The sequence below is a fragment of the Pongo pygmaeus genome, chromosome 18 (genome assembly GCF_028885625.2).
Source record: "Pongo pygmaeus isolate AG05252 chromosome 18, NHGRI_mPonPyg2-v2.0_pri, whole genome shotgun sequence".
Taxonomy (NCBI): Eukaryota; Metazoa; Chordata; class Mammalia; order Primates; family Hominidae; genus Pongo; species Pongo pygmaeus.
Window position 1 is genome coordinate 28,959,183 of NC_072391.2, and position 24,636 is coordinate 28,983,818.

At 39.9% G+C, this 24,636-nt stretch overlaps 1 long non-coding RNA gene across 2 annotated transcripts; it reads left to right on the forward strand.

The window, feature by feature from the left end:
* Positions 1-2,578: 2,578 nt before the first annotated feature.
* LOC134738516 (uncharacterized) lies at positions 2,579-24,334 on the forward strand. 2 transcript variants are annotated; one of them, XR_010124247.1, is made up of 4 exons: positions 2,579-2,704; positions 6,611-6,814; positions 8,451-8,673; positions 24,192-24,334. It is a non-coding gene; the product is annotated as an uncharacterized LOC134738516 (long non-coding RNA). The 2 variants fall into 2 exon arrangements; XR_010124246.1 differs by lacking the exon at positions 24,192-24,334 and adding an exon at positions 18,628-18,764.
* The last annotated feature ends 302 nt before the right edge of the window (positions 24,335-24,636 follow it).

Consider the following 24,636-nt stretch of genomic DNA (forward strand, 5'->3'; position numbering starts at 1 on the left):
CACGTAATTGCGTGTATCAGGGGTCAGCACACTTTTTCTGTAAAAGGCCAGAGAATAAGCACCTTAGCCTTTGCAGGCCACATGGTCTCTGTCACAACTATTCAACTGCGTTGAGTGCATAAAAGCAGCCATCACCAATACATAAATGAATGAACGTGGCTGTATCCCATAAAACTTTGTTACCAAAACAGATGACAAGCAAGTACAAGGGGCTATAGTTCATTGATCCCTGGCCTATATACATTCTTGATATTCACTCTTGATATTCACTCTTGAATCACTAATAGGAGTTTTCATATTAACAGGTTTGAAAGATTTCTCCCTGTGATACTGAATTTGATGTGTCAATTTGGCTGGGGCACAGTACCCAAATATTGCGTCAAGTTTTAACCTAAGTATTTCCGTGAAGGTGAGGTTTAAGTAAGGTTCACATTTAAATCAATTGACTTTGAGTGAAGCAGATTATCCTCTATAATATGGGTGGGCCTCATCTAATCAGTCTTGTAGAAAGAAGACTGACTTTCTTGGACAAGGAGGGAATTTAGCCTGAAGACTGCCTTCAGGGTCAAACAATAACTTTCCCCTGGGTCTTCAGTCTGCTGGTTACCTGGCAGAGTTTTGGACTTGCCAGCCTCAGCATTTATGTAAGCTAATTTCTTGAAATAAATTTAAAATATCTCTCTCTTCCTCTCTCTCTCTCACCCCCAATACACATACACACACACACACACACACACACACAAAACACTATTGCTTCTGTCTCTCTGGAGAACCTTGAGAATAATACCCTTGCAAATCTCTATTTTGTAATCTTTCCTCCATCTCCACCATCATCATGATTCAAGTCACTATTATTTCCCACCTATATAGCCTTGATAGCCAATTAATTAGTTTCTTTTTAATCTCTGCTCCACAGAGTAGTCAGAGTAATGTTTGTAAACACAAGATCCTGTTCCTCTTCTGCTTAAAACTTCTCAAAATAAAACCCAAATGTTTTACTAAGGTCTGCCAGCATGTGGAGCGGGGAGATAAAGGAAATTGAAGCGTGCTCACCCTCTTAAATGGGACTGCTATTCTTTGGCTCCAACATACAAAGCAATGTGGGCTCAGTGTGGCCAGACCTTTTGTTTTCTTTTTAAAATAAAAAGCAGCCATCTAGGTTTCTTTGGTCTTCATAATTTCTCAGACTCCTCATCAGGGTTTTAAAGCTCTTGTAGATTTCAGTTCTCTCTCCATCTTTCCAAATTCTTCTCTCCCACACGGCGGTCTGCATTTCTCCCTCCAGTCATGGTGATCTAACTGTGATTTTCCCTCTGCATCCGGCTGTTTCTCACCTCCAAGCCTCTGCACCTTCTGTTTCTTGTGCTCAGGCTTCCCTCCACCTCCCACCCCTTTGTTCTCATGGTTGATGCTTCTTCTTCTATGCCATGTATTCCATGAAGACGTCTTTGACTCCACCACTTCAAGCTGAGTTCACTGTCCTTCCCTGGGGCTAATAAAACCCCTATGCTTCCTCATGAGAGCAGGCTTTTATGCTTCCTTTCCATTGTCTCTGCCAGTAGCCTGTGGGCTAACTGCTCAAGTACATGAACAGTATCTTGGATTCCTTTGTGTTCAATACAGGAATAGCCATGAAAGAATTCCAGCCCTGCTCCTAGGTTTTGACCAGTTAACCTGATTAATATGTATTGCCATGAAGCCTCTGTCGCTATCCAAGGTGCTGGCCACCTTGCCTTGGTGGTTCTAGCCAACCTTCCTTACCAGGGCTAGAGTGTGATCCTCTGCTCCCAGTGCTGTGACGCTATCTGCTCATTTAACCTCTATATTACTAGGGTCTGCTACACCCCAGGCTGCTGATATTAAGTTTATGCATTAATACAAGTCCTCAGTTGCTTATTTGCACCTCTGGGGTCAGTATCTGCAGCCAGATCGAGTTTCTCTGTCCCAGTTCTGACCTGGAAGGCAAGCCCTCTGCCCCATTTCAGCCAAGGCACTCTCTCTTTCTGCTTCTTATATAAACTACATGCCAATCCTCACACCTGTCTCCACTTGGTTTGAGACAGGATTCCAATTCTCACTCCTGAGAATGTCTAAGAAATAGTTACACAATTCTTTTTCTACTGGAGGAGGTCCTTTGCATGGGAGAAAGTTCAGGTTAAAAGCACATAATTTTTTAACATATTTCCTCAGACCTAAATTTATACCCTAGCTTTATTAATGACTAAATATGCAAACTTGGGCAAGCTACTAATGCCTCCGAATCTTAGCTTCCTCATCTCTAACATGGGAATAATAATACATGCCTCATAGGGTTATTAATAAAATGGAAGCTAATGTGTTTAAAATCACTTAGTTCATAAGCTTTAATTGGTTTTTTAAAAGGTATTAATAAATAACAGTACAGCAGTAGTCTCATCCATTGTCCCAGTCTGAGCTGGCCTATCTCTCTCATTGTGGAACATTTCCTACCTTCTTCTACTCTCTCCTGACAGCTGCTTTTGCTGCTAATAAATCCTGCCTGTGATATCACAGTGCATTGTAGCAGCTGGCTCAGAGTCGAGACATCAACACATGAATCAGACAGGATGAGAGGAAGATAAGGCTAAAGACAGAGGCTCCAGCTACCTTGGTGACAAGGAATGGAGGAGAAAATGAACAGGAAATTTTAATAAGATTAGGAGGGCTTGCTTTTCTGCCAAGTGAGGTGGGTTTAAACTTCTTCCTGTGTTCACTACCTAGTTTGTCTGAGTTAGGCAATTGCTTGAGGGAGAGGTAGCTAATCAGGAATTTGGCAACCAAGAGGAAAAACTGCAAATGAAATCGACCATCTGATGTTCAGGAAGAAGAAGGAAGGAAAGAAGGAGGGAGGGAGAGTGAACAAAAGGAGGGAAGGAGAAAAAGAAGCACCATTCCCCTTCCTGACATGCCTACCTTGGACACATTTCCAGCATGGTAGAAATAGGCTTCCCAAGACTCACACAATTAAGAATTAGTTTTCTAAAATTTGATGTTCATAAGAGTAAGTTCAATTCCACAGTGGCACCTAAGACCATTCAAAATATGATTCCTTCTGAACTTTCCCTCTCCATCTCTGGGCACCCCATCTCCATGTGTACATAGAAAGATGTAGTAACAGGCCAGGCATGGTGGCTCACACCTGTAATCCCAGCATTTTGGGAGGCTGAGATGGGCAGATCACTTGAGGTCAGGAGATCAACGTCAGCCTGGTCAACGTGGTGAAACCCTGTCTCTACTAAAACTACAAAAATTAGCCTGGTGTCCTGGCGCGCACCTGTAATCCTAGCTACTCAGGAAGCTGAGGCAGGAGAACCACTTAAACCAGGAGGCGGAAGTTGCAGTGAGCCGAGATTGTGCCACAGCACTCCAGCCTGGTGACAGAGAGAGACTCTGTCTTAAAAAAATCAAAATAAAAAAAGATGTAGTAACAAAGTTTAAGTGTTTACTCACTGTCAGGTTCTATATCTGCATTCTTTCATTTAGTCTTCTCAGCAACCCTGGAGAATGTCCCATTATTATCCTTATTTTCTTTACAATAAAACTGAGGCTTAGCATATTATATTATTTTCTAGAGTCACAGATTCAGCATGATGTTGAGCCCCACAGCCTGATAACAGAGAGTATAATGATGACTATTGTGTCATCAAAAAAATTTTTTTTTTGAGATGGAGACTCACTCTGTCACCCAGGCTGCAGTGCAGTGGTGCGATCTCAGCTCACTGCAACCTCTGCCTCCCAGGTTCTAGTGAGTCTCCTGCCTCAGCCTCCCGAGTAGCTGGAACTACAGGCACGCACCACTATGCCCAGCTATTTTTTTTTTGTGTGTGTGTGTGTGTATTTTTAGTAGAGACAGGGTTTCAACATGTTAGCCAGGATGGTTTCGATCTCTTGACCTCGTGAACCGCCCACCTCAGCCTCCCAAAGTGTTGGGATTACAGGTGTGAGCCACCGCGCCCGGCCCAGTGATTTTTTTTTTAAGAAAAACAATACTTTATATGTGAGTGTATGTATATGTTGCTTAGTATGTGTCAGCCTCTGCCCAAGACACCAGGGATACAGTGGTGAACAGCACAGAGGTAGAGAGGTTATACAGCTCTTCAAGATTGAACAAGTAGCAAGCAGTAGACTGGGGATCCCAACCCTAGTCTTCAACTTTCAATTTTATTTTTCTATTACACTCAGCTGTTCTCCAATTCCCATGTCTTCATATTCAAAGACGCTATTAACCTACCCTATCACCACCACCTGGGGCCTGCAAAGCAAAGCAAATGGAGTTAGCATCTTTGTAAATACGAATTGTCTGAGTCAGAACTCATTGGACCCAGGGAAATGCCCTTCCCTGTTTTTCAGAGAGAGTAGAAATGCTATTACTCTCCCGGAGAAAGCATGAGGCTCAGGATATAAGCACTGAAGAGCTGGTTCTCGCTCCGTGTGATCCGGCCAGGATGACTTCCCTTCATAGATCCTCATCTGTAGATTGAGAAGGATGGATGAGCTGGTTCCCAGGTTCCCTTAGCCTTTGTGGGAAGAAATCTATTTGCAGTAGTTCCCTAAAACTATTAGTTCAAAACTCTTTAAAACAGGGAGTTTAATGAAAAGTTAGGGAGACAAAAGTTTGACTAACAGAAGCACGGTCTTTTAAATTCCACTTACTCTGCCAATCTTTTGCTGATCAATATGCTGGATCACACTCTAAGGCGTAATTGGCTGCAAGCTTCTCCTAAGGGCTTTAAAATTCAGAGCCCACTGGGAGGCTGAAGCCAGAGGATCACTTGAAGCCGGAGACCAGCTTGGGCAACAAAGCAAGATTCTGTTTCTACCAATAAAGTAAAATTAGCTTGGGCAAGGTGACACACACCTGTAACCCTAACTACTCAGGATGCTGAGGTGGGAGGAGCGCTTGAGGCCAAGAGTTTCAGACCACTCTGGGCAGCATAACAAGATGCTTCTCTATTAAAAAATAAGAAATTAGCCGTGCGTGGTGGTGCATGCCTGTAGTCCTAGCTACTCAGGAGGCTGAGGCAGGAGGATAACTTGAGCCCAGGATTTCCAGGCTGCAGTGAGCTATGATCATACCACTGCACTCCAGCCTGGGCGACAGAGTGAGACCGTCTCTAAAATATAAAATAAAATAAAGACATCCAAGCTTTATCAGGAGAGAATACACATAGGTAATTGTGTTGGTGAATTCCTGGGGCTTCATTCAATAGAAATTCTTCTACGACAACAGTCATCCTTAGCTTCCTCTTCTCCAGAGTCTAGGTGCAGGGTAGGAGTTAAAATCTTGAACTCACACATCAGTCAGGAAAGATCTGTGTAAAACTGTCATCCCTTAATTTCTCTTAGCCTGTTTCTAAGGGGATATTTCTATGAGGATAATTATAGTACTTCCCTCTTTGGGTATAATCAAACCAGTTTATGTAAGTATAGCTTAGCCCACAGCAGAAAGGTAATGAGATGTTCAACTGATCAACAATGAAGTCTACAGGGTCATAGATGTCCCTGAGCTCCTCAGAATATTGTCATACTGACTTAGATAGTTTATTACCACATTCCAATATTAACATGCTGTCTTAATTGCAGAGAGACCCTGTTACCTGTTACTAATAACAATATTTAGCAATTTTTTTTTCTTTTTTGAGATGGAAACTTGCTCTGTTCCCCAGCCTGGAGTGCAGTGGTGCCATCTCGGCTCACTGCAACCTCTGCCTCCCAGGTTCAAGCGATTCTCCTGTCTCAGTACCCTGAGTAGCTGGGATTACAGGTGTGCACCACCATGCCTGACTATTTTTAGTAGAAACAGGGTCTCACCATGTTGGCCAGGCGGGTCTCAAACTCCTGACTCCAAGTGATCCATCCACCTCGGCCTCCCAAAGTGCTGGGATTACAGGGGTGAACCACCATGCCCGGCCTATTTAGCACTTTCTAACTGGACAGAGAGAGAGAGAGAGAGAGAGAGAGAGAGAGAGAAATGGAGGTAGGGGAAGGAGGATTTTGCAGTGTGCTTAGCTGGAAAGCCAGCTAGGCAGTAAGCATGGAATGAGCCATCAGTTTCCACAAGAATTGTTGGTAATGACTCCTTCTTCCCTCCCTTCTGGCTGGCTGTCCATTTTGTTGAGGGCTGGATTGTTTATATGAGAAAAATTCTGGTCCTGTGTTAGAAGGCACGCTTGCTGCTAAAGACAGGTGCTGATAGAACAGTGCAGAGGGCATGATGCTTATGAATGGAGTCACAAAATATCCCACTCCACGAGCCCTGCCCCACACACCAGCATCAGCTGCTTGATTGCTTACAAGCTCACAATTCTAGCAGACATCAGAAACTTGGAGGAGATGCCAGTGGCTCTGAGAACCAACCCACATTACTTGTTTATTTCCCCCCAACCATTGTTGAAGAGTATTTAGCAAGTATATTTCCTGAAGGTGGTTCTTTTTACAAGAAACCCCAACAGTGATTTAATTAAGCCTACATAAATGTTAAGTGGGATTCAAACAGAATGGGATTTTCTGATTTTTATGTGTTGAAATAAATTCCTTGTTCTGTTCTAATTGAATAGATTGAACACAGACTGTATTTGTTCTTATCCTGCAGCCGCTTTCACAGGAGCGATAAATTGGAAATGTTATCTGGCTTGATACGCCAGTTTTTCTGAGAAAATCACTCTGCCAGTGGTGAGAGAATGGAAGAGCTGAAAACATCTTCTTTTTTCAAAGTCATATGTCACAAACCTAGGAGACTCCAAAAAATAAATTATGGAATATTATGACCACTGCTGCCAAGGATACGGTGAAATAGGTACATCTTGTATGCCCAGTAATGTTGAAAATTAATATAATCTTATTTAAAAAGCAATTTGGACATGTTGAAAGAAAGCCTGAAGATTACCACCATGCTTCATGATTCTATCCAGGTGTCCCACTATGGGAGCCAATTCCAAAGAAATAACTACAACTTGGGAAAAAAACTATATGCATAAAGATGTTCATTGTGGTGTTAGCTATAGCAGCAAAACAAAACAAAAAAAATCACAGAAAATGTTTGCAAGAATTCCCAAATAGAAAATTATTAAGTCAGCTATGACACTTTCTCAGTAGGATATTATGCAGCACTTAACATGAAAGTCAGTAAGCTTACATTGAAAAATACCCAAAGCATAATCTTAAGCTAAAATAAATCTAAATATACTTATACACTATAACTGCACTTTTTAAAAAATATGACAGACAGCATGAAATATCCAGAATAGGCAAATTCATAGAGACAGAAAGACAGGCATAGTGGTTGCCACAGGCTGGAGGAAGAAAAGAATGTGGAGTGACTGCTAATGCATAAAAAGGGTTTCCTTTTGGGGTGATAAGAATGTTCCAGAACAAGATACGGGTGATGGTTGCACAACATTGTAATAATGTAATAATGCCACTACGTTGTACACCTTAAAGTGGTTAAAATGATACATTTTATGTTATGTGTATTTACCACGTTTAAAAAAATAAAATGACAAAGGATGAAAATGAAAGTATGTAAAAATTGGAACAGCAAATGTTTTCGGAGGATGGGATTATGGGTGGATTTTCTATGTTTTTGAAATTTTCTGTTATCTTGGTATTAGAGAAAGGCAGAATCAGACAGTATTAGAATGCAGCCAAGAAGCCTCAGGGCTGTGATTTCCCCAAACCCCATCCCTTTCTCCAACTCCTGTAGACCTGGATATCCAAAACTGGAAACTGAGGCAAAGCCACTGCAAAGGACTGGACTTATGAGAGAAACAGCAGGGAGTTGGAGAAGAGGGAATAGTTAATGAGTACAAAAATACAGCTAGACAGAATGAATAAGATTTAGTATTTGATAGTACAACAGGGTGATTACAGTCAATAATAATTTATTGTACGTTTTTAAAATATAACTGAAAGAGTATAGTTTGTAACACAAAGAAATGATAAATGCTTGAAGTGATGGATACCAAATTGACCCTGATGTGATTATTACACATTGTATGCCTGTATCAAAATATTCCATGTGTCCATACATACATATACCTACTATGTATACCCATAGAAATTAAAAATAAAAAAGTATAACGAAAGAAAGAGAGGGGGGAATAAACTAAGAAATTCAGTGTATAGAAAATTTTCAGTGCTTCAGAATTGCCTGCATTCCTCTTCACAATTGTTATTCACTTTCTCCTCCTCACAGTGTACCATCATAATGCATTATAATACAGTGCCATGGTATAGTTTTGTTTGTTTTTGAACTTTATATAAATAGAACCATATAAAGGGTCTTCTTTTGTGTTTAGCTTCTTCCACAAAAATCTATAGAGTTATCTATATTGATGCACATATCAATAGTTCATTCATTTCTATTATATCATAATATATTCATAATACCTTATGAATGAACCAGAGAAATGACCTGCTTTATGTTTTTAAAGAGTTTGTGGCATCTGGTTTTAACTCCAACATGTAAAGAGCTTGGAAGCCATCTTTCCTTCCACCACAAGAAAACAGCTGAACTGAAAATCAATGACTTTTCTTAGATCCATTACAGAATTGAGATTGCAGGACACACTACCACCCTGAAAACTGGAGATAGGCAAATACAGAGAGGAAGCAGATCAGCTTACCTGAAGCAGAGGCCGCTGGAATCAGTGACAGGTAGGAACATTTAAACTGTACCTTTGATGACTTACTGGAAGCTGAGTGTGGACCAGATTGGGAGCCTGGTTTGAGGGAGGTCTCCATGCTTCTGTGTGTTTTATCTCCAGGAGTCCCACTAGGTTCCCACAGTGAAGATCAGAGAAAAACAGTGAAAAAATCCCTCATATTTGTTCAAAGGAAGAGAAAGTAGCCATTCTGAAGTAAGCCTACAGGTTTCTCCATAACAAAGATCTACCCAGGAAGGGAAAATACTTTACTAGTTTCTTCTCCCAAGTGAAGAAAAAGAAATACCCAACTCCAGCTCCCTGTAGCCTTCCTGTCCCTCTAAACAGAAGATATAAAGCTTAGAGGCATCTTAGAGGTAACAAACTCCCTAAAAGACTAAAGCTTAATCATAGGATTATAGAACACCTCACCTTTTCCCACACCTTACTGCATTATAGAGCTCCTGTATAATAATATGGATTACAGCTAAAAGAGCTATAAGGCTTAGATTTATTTAAGAAGGAGTTTCTAGGGAAACCCAGAGACAACCAGGGAGACAAAAACAAATGACATTAAAGTAAATGTGAGCCTCTGACTCCTACAGCTGTATAAAATGGTAAACACAACCTAACTCCTAGCCAAATAAACAGAAAACTTCAGTAAATGCATTTCCACCTTTGTTGTTATTATCCAATATATCATGTCCAGTTTCCAACATAAAACTACAAAACGTGCTCAAAGACAAATAAAAACACAGTCTGAAAAGAAAAAACAAGCATCCAGACCAGACTTAGATATGGAAGAGATTTGGGAATTATCAAGCCAGGTATTTAAAATAACTACATATATGCTAGGGGCTGTAATGGAAAAAGTAGACAACATGTAGGATTAGATGGATAATGTAAGCAAATAGATGAAAAATGTAAGAAAGAATTAAAATGAAATGATAGAAATCAAAATAATCACATCACAAATAAATAAATTGTGATGGCCTCATCAGTTAGTTGAAGAAAGAATCAGTGAGCTGGATGTATTGTCAATAAAATATTTTCTCAACTGAAATGCAAAAAAAAGATAAACAAGCTGGGCACAGTGGCTCACACCTGTAATAAACAGGCCAGGCATGGTGGCTCCACTTTCAGTGTCTGAGACAGGCAGATCACTTGAGGTCAGGAGTTTGAGACCAGCCTGGGCAACATGGTGAAACCCCGTCTCTACTATAAATACAAAAATGAGCTGGGCATGGTGGTGTGTGCCTGTAGTCCCAGCTACTCGGGAGGCTGAGGCAGGAGAATCACTTGAACCTGGGAGGCGGAGGCTTCAGTGAGCCAAGATCATGCCACTGTACTCCAACCTGGGCAGCAGAGTGAGACTCTAAAATCAATCAATCAATCAATCAATCAATAATAGAATACCCACGAACTGTGAGACAATTTTAAAAGGTATAATGCATACAAAATTGGAATACCAGAAGGAAGAAAGTAGCAGAAAAATTGTTTGAAGTAATAATGATGGGAAATTTTCCAAAATTAATGACAGAAACTAAACCACAGGCATAGTAATCTCAGAGAACAACCATCATTATCAAAATATCTATCTAGGCATACCATATTTAAATTGAAGAAAACTAAAGACAAACAGACAGGCTTAAAAGAAGCCAGAGGGAAAAATCAACCACCTTCTCTACAGAGAAACAAGAATGAGAATTACAACAGACTTGTCATTAGAAACTATGCAAGCAAGAAGAGAGTGGAATAAGATATTCAGGGTTGAAAAAAAATAAAACTCCAGCAACATAGACATTTGTGTCAAGCAAATTTTTTTCTCAAAAGTAAAGGAGAAGTAGATATTCTCAGACAAGCAGAAACTGAGGAAATTTGTTGTGAGCAGACTTGCTTACAAGAAATGTTAAAAGAAGGCCAGGTGCAGTGGCTCATGCCTGTAATCCCAGAACTTTGGGAGGATGAGGCAGGGAGATCACTTGAGGTCAAGAGTTCCAGATCAGCCTGGCCAACATGGTGAAACCCTGTCTCTACTAAAAATACAAAAATCAGCTGGGCTTGGTGGTGCACACCCATAATTCCAGCTACTTGGGAAGCTGAGGCACACGAATTGCCTGAACCCAGGAGGCAGAAGTTGCAGTGACCTGAGATCATGCCACTGCACTCCAGCCTGGGCAGTGGAGTGAGACCCTGTCTCAAAAGAAAGGAGGAAGGAAGGAGGGAAGGAGGAAAGGAGGGAAGAAGGGAAGGAAGGAAGGAAGGAAGGAAGGAAGGAAGTAGGAAAAAATTCTTCAGAGAAAAGAAAAATGATATAGGTCGGAAACTCAGATCTACATAAAGAAAGGAAGAATAACAGAGAAGTAATCAGTGAAAGGTAAATGAAATCTTTTATTTTTGTTATTTCTAATTGATCTAAAAAGATAGCTGTTCAAAGTAATAATAGCAACAATATATTGGTTGAGTATAGCAGATGAAATGAACAGGCTGGTAGTATAAGAGATAAGAGGGATGAATTGGGAATACTGTGGTATAAGGTACCTTCACTACCTATGAAGTAGAGAGGTATTATTTAAAAGTATAATTAGATTATTTTAAAATGTGTATCACACTCAAAAGCAGCCACTGTTTTTATCAATATATAATAATTTTACATTTTTGGGTGGCACATGTGATATTTTGATACCTGTAACATTGTACAACATGTACCCTGATACCATGTACCCTAATACAAATCAGGGTAATTAAAATTCCATCACCTCAACCCTTTATCTTTTCTTTGTGATGGGAACATTTTAGTTTTTCTCTTCTAGCTATTTTGAAATATACAATTATTGTTTACTATAATTTCCCTACTGTACTATTTAACACCAGAACATATTCCTTCTATCTAATTGTATTTTTGTACCTGTTAACTAACTTTTTATCTCCCACACCCCATCCGCCACCACATATGACTGATATGCTAAGAGAAGTGGGAACATGGAGTTATATCAAGTGTTCAATTAAAACTAGCAAAGGCAGAAGAAGAGGGGAGGATAAGAAAGAAAGAGCAAGTGCAATGAAAAGAGACAGAGCAAGTGCAATGAATAGAAAAAGCTACAAACATGATAGATATTAATCCAAGTAAATCAATAATAAACTTAAATGTGAACAGTTTAAATATACCAGTTAAAAGACAGAGACTGTTGCATTGGATTATTTTTAAAACAAAGCCAAGATTTATTTATGTGTTCTCTATAAGAACCCCATTTTAAATATAAATACACAGATAGATTAAAAATAAAATGCATGGAAAAAGATATACTGTTCTAACACATTAACACTAATCAAAAGAAACCTGGAGGATCCATATTAATTTCAGTCAAAGCAGACTTTAGAGCAAATAAAATTGTCAGAAGTAAAGAGGAGCATGGCATAATGATAAAGGAACCAATTCTCCAAGAAGACATAACAATCTTTAAGGTGTATACAACTAACCACAAAGCATCAAATTACATGAGGCAAAAATAGATAGAACTGAAAGGAGAAATAGATAAATCCACTATTAAAACTGGCAACTCCAACACCCATCTATCAGTAATTGACAAATCTATCACACAAACATCAGTGAGGATACAGCTGAACTGAACAACACCATCAGTAACTGAATCTAATTAATATATGTAGAGCACTCCATCCAGTACAGCAGGATGCATTCTTCTCAAGCTTATGTAGAAAATTCACCAAGTAGACTACATTCTGGGTTGTATAATACACCTTAACAAGTTTAAGAGTGTGCTGTCAAATAACAATGGAATTAAATTAGAAATCATTAACAGAAAGACAGCTCAAAAAATCCCCACATACTTGAAGATTAAATAACACACTTCTAAATTACACATGGGTCAGAGAAGAAGTCTCAAGATAAATTTTTAAAAATATTTTAAGCTAAACGAAATGGTAACATTAAAATATTGGGACACAGTGAAACAGTGCTTAAAAAGAAATACAGAGCACTGAATATGTATTTTAGAAAAGAAAAAAAGGATCAAAATCAATAATTTAATCTTCTACCTTGGGAAACTACATAAAGAAGAACAATATACACTAAAGCAAACAGAAGGAAATAAATAATAAAAATTAAAACAGAAAATGGTAAGATTGAAAACTGGATGTTAATAGAGAAAATCAGTTAAACCAAAATCAGCTTTTTAAAAACAGTCAATGAAATTCATAAACCTCTCATCAAGCTAACCAAGAAAAAATGGAAAAGACACAAATTAATAACATCAGAAATGAAAGAGGGAACACCATAATTGAGCCCATGGGCATTTAAAGGAGAATAAAGAAAATTATGAATACCTCCATGACTCCAAATTTGATAACTTAGATAAAATTGAAGCGGGATATTTCCCTGACCCCTTCGCAGGACATGCAAAGGGGTGCCTTGTTGACTCAGCCTGCAGTACTCAACTCCTTGTGAGAGGGACCATGCAAGCAAACGAGGCAGGAAGTGGAGTGTGTGGTCACTGGAACTAGCCGGCTGCTTTGGTGCCAGCAGAGGCAAACTCCACTCATTTGGACCTGCTGGGCTTCCCCCTTTGTGGGAAGGAGCACACAGGTGAGCAGGTGCAGGAGCCAGGGCAAGCAAGCACTTTTGGGAGCTGGCAGGAGTGAACTCCACACAGGGCCCCATAGCAGCATCTGGCAGAGAGATGCCCATATCCCCAGAAACCCCAGAGACAGTCTTACAGTGCTCTTTTAGCTCTGTTGTCTGCAGATGGCTTAAATGTTACCAGTTCAGTATACTCTCTGCCTTTTCTCATGAGGCAGCTGCCTTCCATCAGTGAGGGCAAAGTGTCAATGTGACAGCCTTTTGCATCCACATTTGTGGTAGCTGAGCTCTTGTCTGGCATCCAGGAGAAATGAAGTCACACAAACAAATCAAAGTTTAGTAAATGTGGGAAATTTTATTGCCAATGAAAGTGACTCTCAGTGGGAAGGGGAGCTGAAAAGGGGACGTGATAGGAAAGTAATCTTTTCTTGAAGTCCAGCTGTCTCCAGCCCGATTCTTCTCTGAAGTTATGTAATCAAGCTGTCCCTCTGAAGTCAAGCTGCTTCTCTCTGATGTACAACCAGAGTCTCCAATGTCCAGCTGCTTCTCTCTGCCAGCTGGGTCTGGGGTTTTTATAGGCACAGGATTGGGGGCAGGGTGGGCCATGGGTGGTTTTGGAAAAGGCAGTATTCAAGCGGGAAAACAGGGATGTAAGTTCTCACTTTGGGCTGTGGTTTCAGGTTTTTGGGCTTGAGAGTGGGGCCCTTGCCAGGGACCCTCCCTCTTCTGCCCAGAATTTCCCTGCCTTCTGTCCCTATCAAAATCAATCAATTCCTTGAAAGATACAAGCTACCAAACCTCACACAAAGAGAAACAGATAATCTAAAGGGTCTATATCTATTAAAAATCTTCCTAAAAAGAAAAAATCCAGGCACGGATAATTCCATTGCTTAATTCTACCAAACATCTAAGGAAGAAATGATACCAATTTTGTACAATGTGTTCAAGAAGATAGAAGCAGAGGGAATACTTTCGAACTCATTCTATGAAACCAGCATTACGTTAATACCAAAACCAGATAAAGACATTATTTAAAAAAATCTATACACCCACGTCATAGATGTAAAACTCCTCAACAGTATCTTAGAAAACAGAATCAAAAATATGTAAAAAGTATATAAAATATACATAAATATATATGTAAATATATAAAAATAATTATACAGCACAAGTAGGGTTTATTCTAGGCTTGCAAGGCTGGTTCAACATTAAAATCAATTAATGTAATCAATCATATCAACAGGTTAAAGAATAAAAATTGTATGATTATATTAATAGATGTAGAAAAAGTATTTGACAAAACCTAACATCCATTCAAAATACAAACTCTCAGAAAACTAGGAAAACAGGAACATTTCCAAACTTCCTCAATTTGATAAAGAAAATTATCTACAAAAAACTCCAGCTAACTTCATACACAATGGTGAGAAACTTGATACTTTCACCTCAAGATCAGAAATAAGGAAATAATGTCTCCTCTTGCCATTCCTTCTCAACACTATCTCAGAACTTGTAGCTAATGGAATACCATAAGAAAAGAAATTAAGAGATATACAGATGGGAAGGAAGAAATAAATTATCTTTGTTTACAGATTATATTATTGTCTATGTAGAAAATCCCAAAGAACTGGACCAAAAAATCCAGAACTAATAAGTGATTATGGCAAAATCAAAGAATGTAAGGTCATTATACAAACATCAATTTGCCCCCAATATGGTAGCAATGAACAACTGAAGATTGAAATTAAAAGTAAGATATAATTTGCATCGGCACCAAAAAAAAGATCTCACAAAATATGTGTAGGATCTATATGAGAAAAACTATAAAACTCTGATGGATGACATCAAAGATCATTTAAATAAATAAAGAGGTGTTCCTTTTCATTGATAGAAAGACTTGATATAGTTAAGATATCAATTCCTCACAACTTTACAATTTGTAGACTCAGCACAATTACTACCAAAATATCACCAAGTTATTTTGTGAATATTGACAATTTGATTCTAAAGTTTATATAGAAAGGCAAAAGAAACAACTATGTAACTCAAGACTGAAGAATAAAAAAGTCAGAGAACTAACACTATCGGATATTAAGATTTACCACAAAATGACAGCAATCATGTTAACAAGGTATTGGTGAAAGAATAGATGAATGATAAATGGAACAGAATAGAGTACCCAGATGTAGACCCACACAAATATAGCCAACTAATCTTTGACAAATGAGCAACAACAAGACAATGGAGAAAGGATAGTCTTTTCAAGAAATGATACTGAAACTTTTGGACTTTGGTATGCAAAAAAAGAGAACCTTTTATAAAAATTAGCTCAAAATAGATGTTACACATAGACTGCAAAATTACAAAACTTCTATAAGGTAATGTAGGAGAAACCTGAGGTGACCTTGGGTTTGGTGGTGAGTTTTTAGATTCAACATCAAAAGCACACTCAGTAACAGAAACACAATACAAGTCATGTATCTGTTAAATAACTTTTAACCAAAATGTACAAAGAACTCTTAAAACTCAACAATAAGAAAACAAATAACCTGATTTAAAATGAACAAAAGATTTGAAAGACACCTGAAAAAGATACACAGAGAGCAAATAAGCACACAAAAAGATGCTCAGTCCCATATGTCATTAGGAAACCACAAATTAAGACAAAAGTGATAGTACGACACACCTGTTAGAATGGCTAAAACCAAAAAAAAAAAAAAAATCGCAACACCAAATGCTGACAAAGATGCAGAGAAACAACACTTACTTGCTGCTGGTGGGAATGTTAAATGGAGCAGCCATTTTGGAAGACAGCTTGCAGCTTGCAAAGCTAAGCATAGCCCCACTATATGAGTGCAGCAATCATGCTCCTAGCTATTTACCACAAAGAGTTGAAATTTATGCATGCACAAAAACCTGCAACGTGAACGTTTACAGCAGCTTTATTTGTAATGGCCAAAGTCTGGAAACAACCAAGATGCTCTTCAATAGGTGAATGAATAATTTCTGGTATATCCATACAATGGAGTATTATTCAATGGCTGAAATAAAATGAGCTATCAACCCACAAAGAGACATGGAGGAACCTTAAATGTATTTCGCTCAGTGAAGAAGCCAGTCTGGAAAGCCTACACACCGTATGATTCTAATTAGATGACATTTTGGAAAAGACATTACTATAGACAGGGAAACAATCAGTGCTTGCTGGGGGCTTGGTGGAAGGGCACGTGCATGACTCCTGTAGCGACAACTCCTGCTGAAAGCAGGCTCACAGGCAAAAATTACAAAATAAATTATATTAAAGACCACATAAATACTGGGAGAGTTTACTACCAAAGGGAGGGAAGAGATGAATAGAGGAAGCATTGGAGATTTTCTGCGTGGTGAAACTATTCTGCATAATACCATAAGGGTGGATGCACATCATTACGCATTTGTCAAAACCCATAGAACCAGACAACATAAAGAAAGGAACATCATGTAAATGAAGGACTCTAGTTAATGGTAATGTATAAAATTGTAACAAATATGCCACACTAACGCAAGATGTTAATAATAGGAGAAAAGGTATGCTAGAGGTAGAGAGTAGGGGTGGGGTGCGTATATGGAAGTCTGTATTATCTGCTCAATATTTCTGTACATCTAAAACTGTACTAAAACTGAAGCCCATTTAAAAAATAAAAAATAAAATTAGTTGAGTGCAAATGATGGTCTAAGCACAGCAGTTAAAAAAAATTAAAAAAACAACAACGACAACAAAAAACAAAGGTGGGGGGCTGGGCATGGTGGCTCACGCTTGTAATCCCAGCACTTTGGGAGGCTGGGGTGGGCAGATCACCAGAGGTCAGGAGTTCGAGACCAGCCTGACCAACATGGAGAAACCTGTCTCTACAAAAACAAAAACAAACAAACAAAAAACCCCAAAAATTAGCTGGGTGTGGTGGTACATACCTGTAACCTCAGCTACTCAGGAGGCTGAGGCAGGAAAATCACTTGAACCAGGAGGCAGAAGTTGCAGTGAGCCCAGAACCCACCATTGCACTCCAGCCTGGGCAACAACAGCAAAACTCCGTCTTAAAAAACAAACAAAGAAAGGAATTCTATTAATTTTTTTGTAAAGCTTGTCACAGCTGCCAAAGTAATCTATACCTTATTCCTGATAAGGGATGCCATTGGTAGGTAGGGGTGAAAATATCTTAGAAATGCAACCTTCCTTCTAATTCATTAATATTTCTTTTCAGAGGTTTTACGGGTGCTTTAGCTGTCTTTTTGTGTCTTTTTTCACCTGGTGACAAAGAGCTGCAATTTTCCTACCTATCAGTTTGGCAGTCTGTGTGACATTTGATGGAACAACTTATGGAGTATGGTGGTGCTTACATTTCTACAGTCAGTCTTCCTGGGTTCAGTTTCAGCCCCACGACTTAACAAGCCTATGAGTCTGAGTTTTAACAAATAGCATGGAGGAAATGTTAGTATTTACCTCAAAGATTGTGGTAAGGATTAAATAAACTAATCTCTGGTTCCCATTAGATGTGTTCAATAGATGTGAGCTGTTATTTTTATTATTTATATAAGTCTTACCCAATGCTCACATCAAATAGGGGAAAGATGAAAGATTCCCGCTCAAATTATTTCTGGACTGTCAAAGTACATGAAAGCAAAACTAAGATAGGATGCTTAGAAGCTGTGGAAACACGGCCAAGAGGAAAAAAAAAAGGAGAGAAATACAGGTCAGGATAGCTTGAAATCTCCTCTGCCCTTGATCTGGGCATCCAATATAGCTCACCCCAAATCCCTTTAATAATCCCCTTCTGTAAACTTGACCCTAACCTTGTGCTCTCCAGTGCAGGAAATAATGATAAAGTCTGAGGTTTTACCTCTAAGGTTCTCGGTGACCCCTGGCCTGAGCCTCCACCTCTTGAACCTGAAATCAGGAAGGGTCAAGACCCTGATTATTTCTCCTGCTCTCTTCCTCTCTCTCGGTGTTTATATTTTGCTCCACATGCCTGGGGCCCATCAAAGGGAAAGGAACATGTTCAGAAAATAAATAGCATTGCTATCTTAGGCTTTGCTTGCTAGAAGCTGTTTATATAATATAATCTGGTTTCTTCACTTTGGGGAACTTAAGGCACAGAAATTGCTTTCCCTCAAGTCTTAATATCATAGGACTCAAAAGAGACCCAAAAGAACTTCATGGGACCATGGTTCCCTCCACAGACATGTTGCTAAATAGTTTCTTTCCCTTCATGTTTGAAAGTTGCTTCTTCAATCAAGAAGCCAAAAACATCTCCAGAAGCACTGATACTCTGTTGCCTCGGGCTGCGACTTGTGGCTTATGCTAAATTCTTTTCTCTCTCTCATCCTTGCTAGGCTGCATTTGTAACCAAGCCCTGGTCCTTTTCATTGCATCTTGCCAGAATGAAGAAGAGCTGATCTCTCCAGTTCCTGTTATTCCCCTTACATTGCCCACATTTATTGCTCAATAAACTACAGAAATCCTTTTGTAACCCTCGTTCTCCTCTCTTCCCCCTTTCACTATTGAATTTAAAACTCATGCATTAGGCATGTGCTTTGTGATATTTGTGTCACCTCTCTAAATTGTAGTGCAAAAAAGAGGAAGAAAAGGCATCTGCTCAAATTGACATTTCCATCTCGGCTCACTCATTTGAGAGTGACAGGCTATAATTTGCCAACAGGTTCACATCCAAATGCATAGGTTAGTGCTGACATCAGGTGATTTTTCCACCATTGCCATCTCCAGCTCATGCATGCTACACAGGAGGCCACGCTTAAGTCAGCAGATATTGCAGGAAAAAGGAAGAGAAAAAAAAGGAGAAAGCTCTTGATTCCCTAAGCCTCTTAATGCACCAAACACAATGATATACTTAGGTCTATTTGGTGGAGCAGGTGGGTGGGTCAGAGCATGCATTGGAATGCTGTGTGGGTTGAGAAAACTGGGTTTTCTCTTATGTGCACTTAGTCTGGTGCAAACACACTTACCCTTTGACTCTGTGAGTAAACAGACTTTGTAGCCAGGAAAACCAGAATCAATTCCTGGCTCTGAAGACCAAGACTGAGGTGAGAGAGGAAACATAGTTCCCTCCTGCTTCCAGTGGTCTTTCCCTATCCAGTTATGTGCCTCCCCCAGCCACAACAAGGTCCACTTGCTATTAGACTGGTGCAATGAATGGCAAAAACCACAATTACTTTTGCACCAACCTAGTAACTTGTACATTGTCTGGCCAAGAAGAGAACGTGTTTATTACTTTGTCTTTTTCTTTCTGTTTCTTTTCTCCCTATTGCTTCTTTCATCCTCCTCCTTCCTTCTGGATTCAATTTTCTTCTTGCTGGGTTATAGTCTTTAGAGGTTCTCTCAGCAAGCATCTCTTTGGTAGTAAATTCTCCTAGTCTTTTCATGGTCTTTAATATAATTTTGGGGGGTAATTTTTGCCTGTGTGCTTACTTTCAGCAGGAGTTGGTATTAACAGCAGTCGTGCACGTGCCTAGGTTTAGGAGGACTCCTATTGTCTGGGTTTATGGTTGTCTCTGCAGAGGTTCCTCACTTCCTGGCTAGCTTTTACATTAATTCCGTGCCTCGAAGTTTCTACCCGATATGAGGAGGTACAGATCAGGCTCATCTACTACATACACCTCATGCAGTTCTAGGGTTCTAATATTTTATGAGTCACTACTTTCCATCAGCGATTCAGACAGACATTCACTTCTGGTCTCTGTCCTGGAGCTGGAAGGGAAGTTTCTCCTCCCTGTTTACAGACTTAGCATATGTTTCCTGGTGCCTTACTTTACCCAGGAATCTTCATTCCTTTTTGTAGCCTTACAAGGGGCCACAGGCTTGAAGACAGTTTCTTTCCAAGAACATTACAATCCCAGCCCCAGAGGGTCAAATTCTGTTCTCTACTGAGCCTGGAAAGCCTCTTATCATCTCTAGATTACCTGAGGGGCACCCTTTTTAACTTTGACCTCAGATTCTATTTTATTGAATTAAAATTGTTTATTTAGTAACTTTACACTTTAGGGCATAGAGAAGGTTTTGCATAAAGTTTTGTTTTGCCTTATTGACCAGGAGTCCTGCACTCACCTTTCTGCTCCTGTTTTTTCAACTTTCATGTATCCCTTTGAAGCTTGGGACAACATCCAGGTTTGCAATTGTGCCATCTATGGACTACCTTACCAGTCAAGACTTCAGCTAGTGATGGGCTTTCAAGCCCTTACTGCATTGACGTTATGAAGTCAGAGACCCAAAGACATTTTGAGCAACACTTGTTTGGGGAACCAAGATCTCTGTGCAGGTTCACAAGCGCATGGTAAACTCTGACCTTTACCAAGTCTGGTTCTGGTCCCATGGGCAGCTACTCAAAAACGAGAGAAAAGGAAATGAGATGAGGTGGCTGCACATGGAATAGAACGTCCCGCATTTTGGGGCTGACCATGGATAGCATGCGTTCTATCCCTGTTGTAGTACATTATTTCCTGCTCAATCCAATGCCTCTCTTTCTTTAAAGACAAGAAATGTGTTTATGTCATCATTGTCTTTGGCAACCAAAAGAGTGAGTCAGTCTTCACGTTCCAGAGTGGAAAGAAAGCAATAATCAGATATCAGAACTAGAGAATAATATCTTAGCAGCCAACCTAAGGAAAAAAAATTTTTGATTAGAGACACCTTAATGACCAGGGAACATAAGGTTACCATCTTTGCCTCATACCAACTTGCTCAGTCCACTTGAATGTTTAGCAAATATTGCTTTGAAAAAACTTCCTGGTTCAGGTGACATTATAAGATAAGCACCACATAAATCCAGGATGGACAAGGAAAGAGGCTTCTGAAAAGAGGATGAGACTTGGCAAATAGAATACAGCTCCCGTCTCTGAGAGGTACCCCGTCTGGTAGCAGAGGGTCAAACAAAACAGTTTCAAAGCCTGTTTTCCCTACAGCAGCCTGTAGCATCCATGATTTTTGGAAGAGAAGGGACATTTCTCCTGGATGTTAGCTTTCTTGTCTTTCCCCCAGGCGTCTCCCAGAGTAGGGAGGGAGCTCTTCTATTTGTTGAGGGCTTAATCTCTGCCAGGCAGGAGTTCTATCTATTTTTAACACATTTGACAGAGTGATCTTTTAAAAGCAAAATTAGATCATTCTATTCTCCTTTAAAAACTATTCAAGGGGTATTTTCTTTGCATTCAGAGAGATCCAATTTTTTATCCTCACGTACTTGATGTGATCACTGTTTTCTCACCTGTTTTGTAACTTACAGCAGCTCCCGCTGCTCAATACAGTTCAGCCTCTTTCTGTTTCTTGATGTCTTCCAGCTCATTTCACCCCAGGGCCTTGGTGCCTGCTGTTCCATTGGTCTGGGGCCCTTTCGTTCTTATATTATCATCTGGTTGGCTCCTTGGAGTCATTGAATCTCAACTCAACTCAAATTTTGTTTACTCGGAGAAGGTGGCCCTGAAGCCCTATCAGGTTAGCCCTTCCTGTCACTAACAACATCAGCCTGTTTTATTTTCTTCATGGCCGTCTCCATTATCTGAAATTACGGTCTTCATTTATTTATTTCCCATCTCTCTTCTCTACTGTAATGTAAGCACCATAAGAACAGGGGGTTTTGATGATCTGATTCACCACAGCATCTCCCGTGCCTAGAGCTGTTCTGGTTCTTAGTAAGCCTAGTGGCTGAAAATATGGCCTTTGTAGCCAGTTGACCTGGGTTCAAATCCTAGCAAAGCTATGTGACCTTTCTCCTGTTGCCGAACCTCTCCAAGCCCTCACCTTTAAAATGGTAATAGTAATCATAATTCTTATCTCATAGAATTGTTCTAAGGATTGAAGGAGTGAATGCATATAAAGTGTTTTGAATAGCACCTGGTACATAGTAAGCACCCAAGAAATGTGAGTAATTATCATCGATTATAAATCTGTTAAATGAATGAATGAATCTGGTGTTTTCCCATACAGATTTCATTGACTTCTCATAGCAAATGTGATTCCATCCATTTTATGAGTGATGTTAAGAAAATTGCCTGGGTTTTCACAGCAAGAATGACCTGGATAAGGATTTCTTTCCACATCTACCAGACTGTGAATCTCGGGCCCTCTTTTATGATTCCAAGCCCTCTCCCCTCCCCTCTGGTGTCACCCGTTTCTGTACTGTGCCTTGGCCCTGTGCTGGGTCAATTTTTCTAAAACCTCTTGCCCTGGTGTCTTCCTAGCTGGTGTCAGCTTGAGGCTTGATCTTGAATTAATTCCCCTTTTGCTCCTGTGTGTGCTGCAGACTCCTCCACTCAGGTCTGCTCATTTCAGCCTCTGTCTCAGCAGTTCCTGATGACCCCCAGCAAGGAGCAACAAAAGGGATTTTCAAGGAAGAATACCACATTGATTCTTCCACTGCATCTTGCTATGGAAATGGAAAGAGTGGTAGTGATTCCCCTGGTCTCATCACCCTGACTGGCTCTACCTGCACTGAATTATTCTTCCCAGCAAGGTGGCAGAAATGGCCCTAGTGTTTTTTTTATAGAGCTGTCTTTTATCTCCACTTAGTGTCGACTTCTGCATTCAAGGTAGAGTGGGAAAAAAACATAAAAGTAAACATTCTTCCGGGAAGAAAAAGGCCCAAGACTTCAAGTCAACATGGTAAACAATGGCGTAATTTTTCATCTAACTGGGTTCTAGAATTCGTGAACTTCAATCAGACCCATGTTGCAGCATTTGCTTTGATATGTGCTGTGGAATAATACTTCACACTTCCCTAGGTAATTCAGGGAGGGTGATTATCACATCCATTCCCTCTATCTGTCTCTTAAAGACATCCTTTGGGTCTCATCCTCTCTCCAGAATTTAGAAATGAGAGGGAGCAAAAGCTCTTGACTACTCCTCTGGCCTAAACTGAAGGTGTTTCATGTATACGAATGTAAGTCAAGGAGTCACACAAGTCTGTCTCTGACAGTATGTGAGCCTCTATGTAGGTGCAAAGCGTGTCTGTGTGTGAATAAGAAAGTAAGCACGAATAAGTGTATGTGTCCATATATGAAGTATGTGTTTATGTGCCCAAGTGGGTAAGTATGAGAGCGTATGCTTGTATACCCATATGTGAGCATATATGTGTGTAAACATGGTATGAAGATCATGCAATTTTCACCTAGAGATGAGTGTCTAGGTGCCTACGCATCTTTGCATGTCCAAGTGAGTCTTAATAAATATATCTTTGGCTGGGTGCAGTGGCTCACACCTGTAATTCCAGCATTTTGGGAGGCCGAGGTGTGCGGATCACAAAGTCAGGAGTTCAAGATCAGCCTGGCCAACATGGTGAAACCCCGTCTCTACTAAAAATACAAAAATTAGCTAGGCGTGGTGGCGTGTTCCTGTAATCCCAGCTACTTGGGAGGCTGAGGCAGGAGAATTGCTTGAACCAGGATCCAGGAGGTGGAGGTTGCAGTGAGCCAAGATGGCACCACCACACTCCAGCCTGGACTACAGAGCGAGACTCTGTCTCAAAAAAAAAAAAAAAAAAAAAGAAGAAAAAAATCATTATATGAGCATGTTTCCCAGTATATAAATATATCTGGGCATGTGTAAGTACTTGTGTATATACACCTTTGAGGTCTGTGCAAGTGTGTGCATGAGTGAAGAGCTAAGTGAATGCATTTGTGAAAGTGCATGCTTCTGTGCAGGTGTGAGAATATATGTCTATTTCCCTATAGGTTGTGACTACATGGGTAAACAGAGGTTCGGGTCTGCTGAGGATGGAAGAACAGGCCACACCGTTCTGACTATTTTTCCATGTCACCCTCCTGGGCTGTGGAAACAGAACAGGGCTTTAGAATTAATCTTTTCCAGTAAACTCAACTCTGAAAATAGTTCCGCTGTAAAATTTACCTTGCCTTCTAGAAAGGCCCATCACTTCTGTGCTCTTTTCCCATAGGTCTGAGGAAGTTCTTGAGATAAACTTTGTGAGTGGTCCACTATTTCTGCATTTCACTCCAAACTTTGTTCTACTCATTGTTCAATTCAATGCCTTGAACCTGGCTTATAATAGATGCTGAATAAATGAGTTATAATTGAGAACAATGTTGATTATTCTTTTACAACTAAACTCTAGCCATTTACAGATTTTAAATAAAGTGATCCATAACATTGAATTCTTCCTGAATGTATTATCAGAATGTGAATTATGGGTTATGGCATTCATCATTTGCTTCATTCATTATTCACTCAACAAACACTCACTGAGCACCCACTATACTCCAGGCTTGGATTTGGACACCGGAGATGCAACAGTGAAGAGATGCATTCCCGTAAGGAAACCAATCAATAGGCAATTATAATACAGAACAACCCATCCTGAGTGGTCAAAGTAAGAACCATAA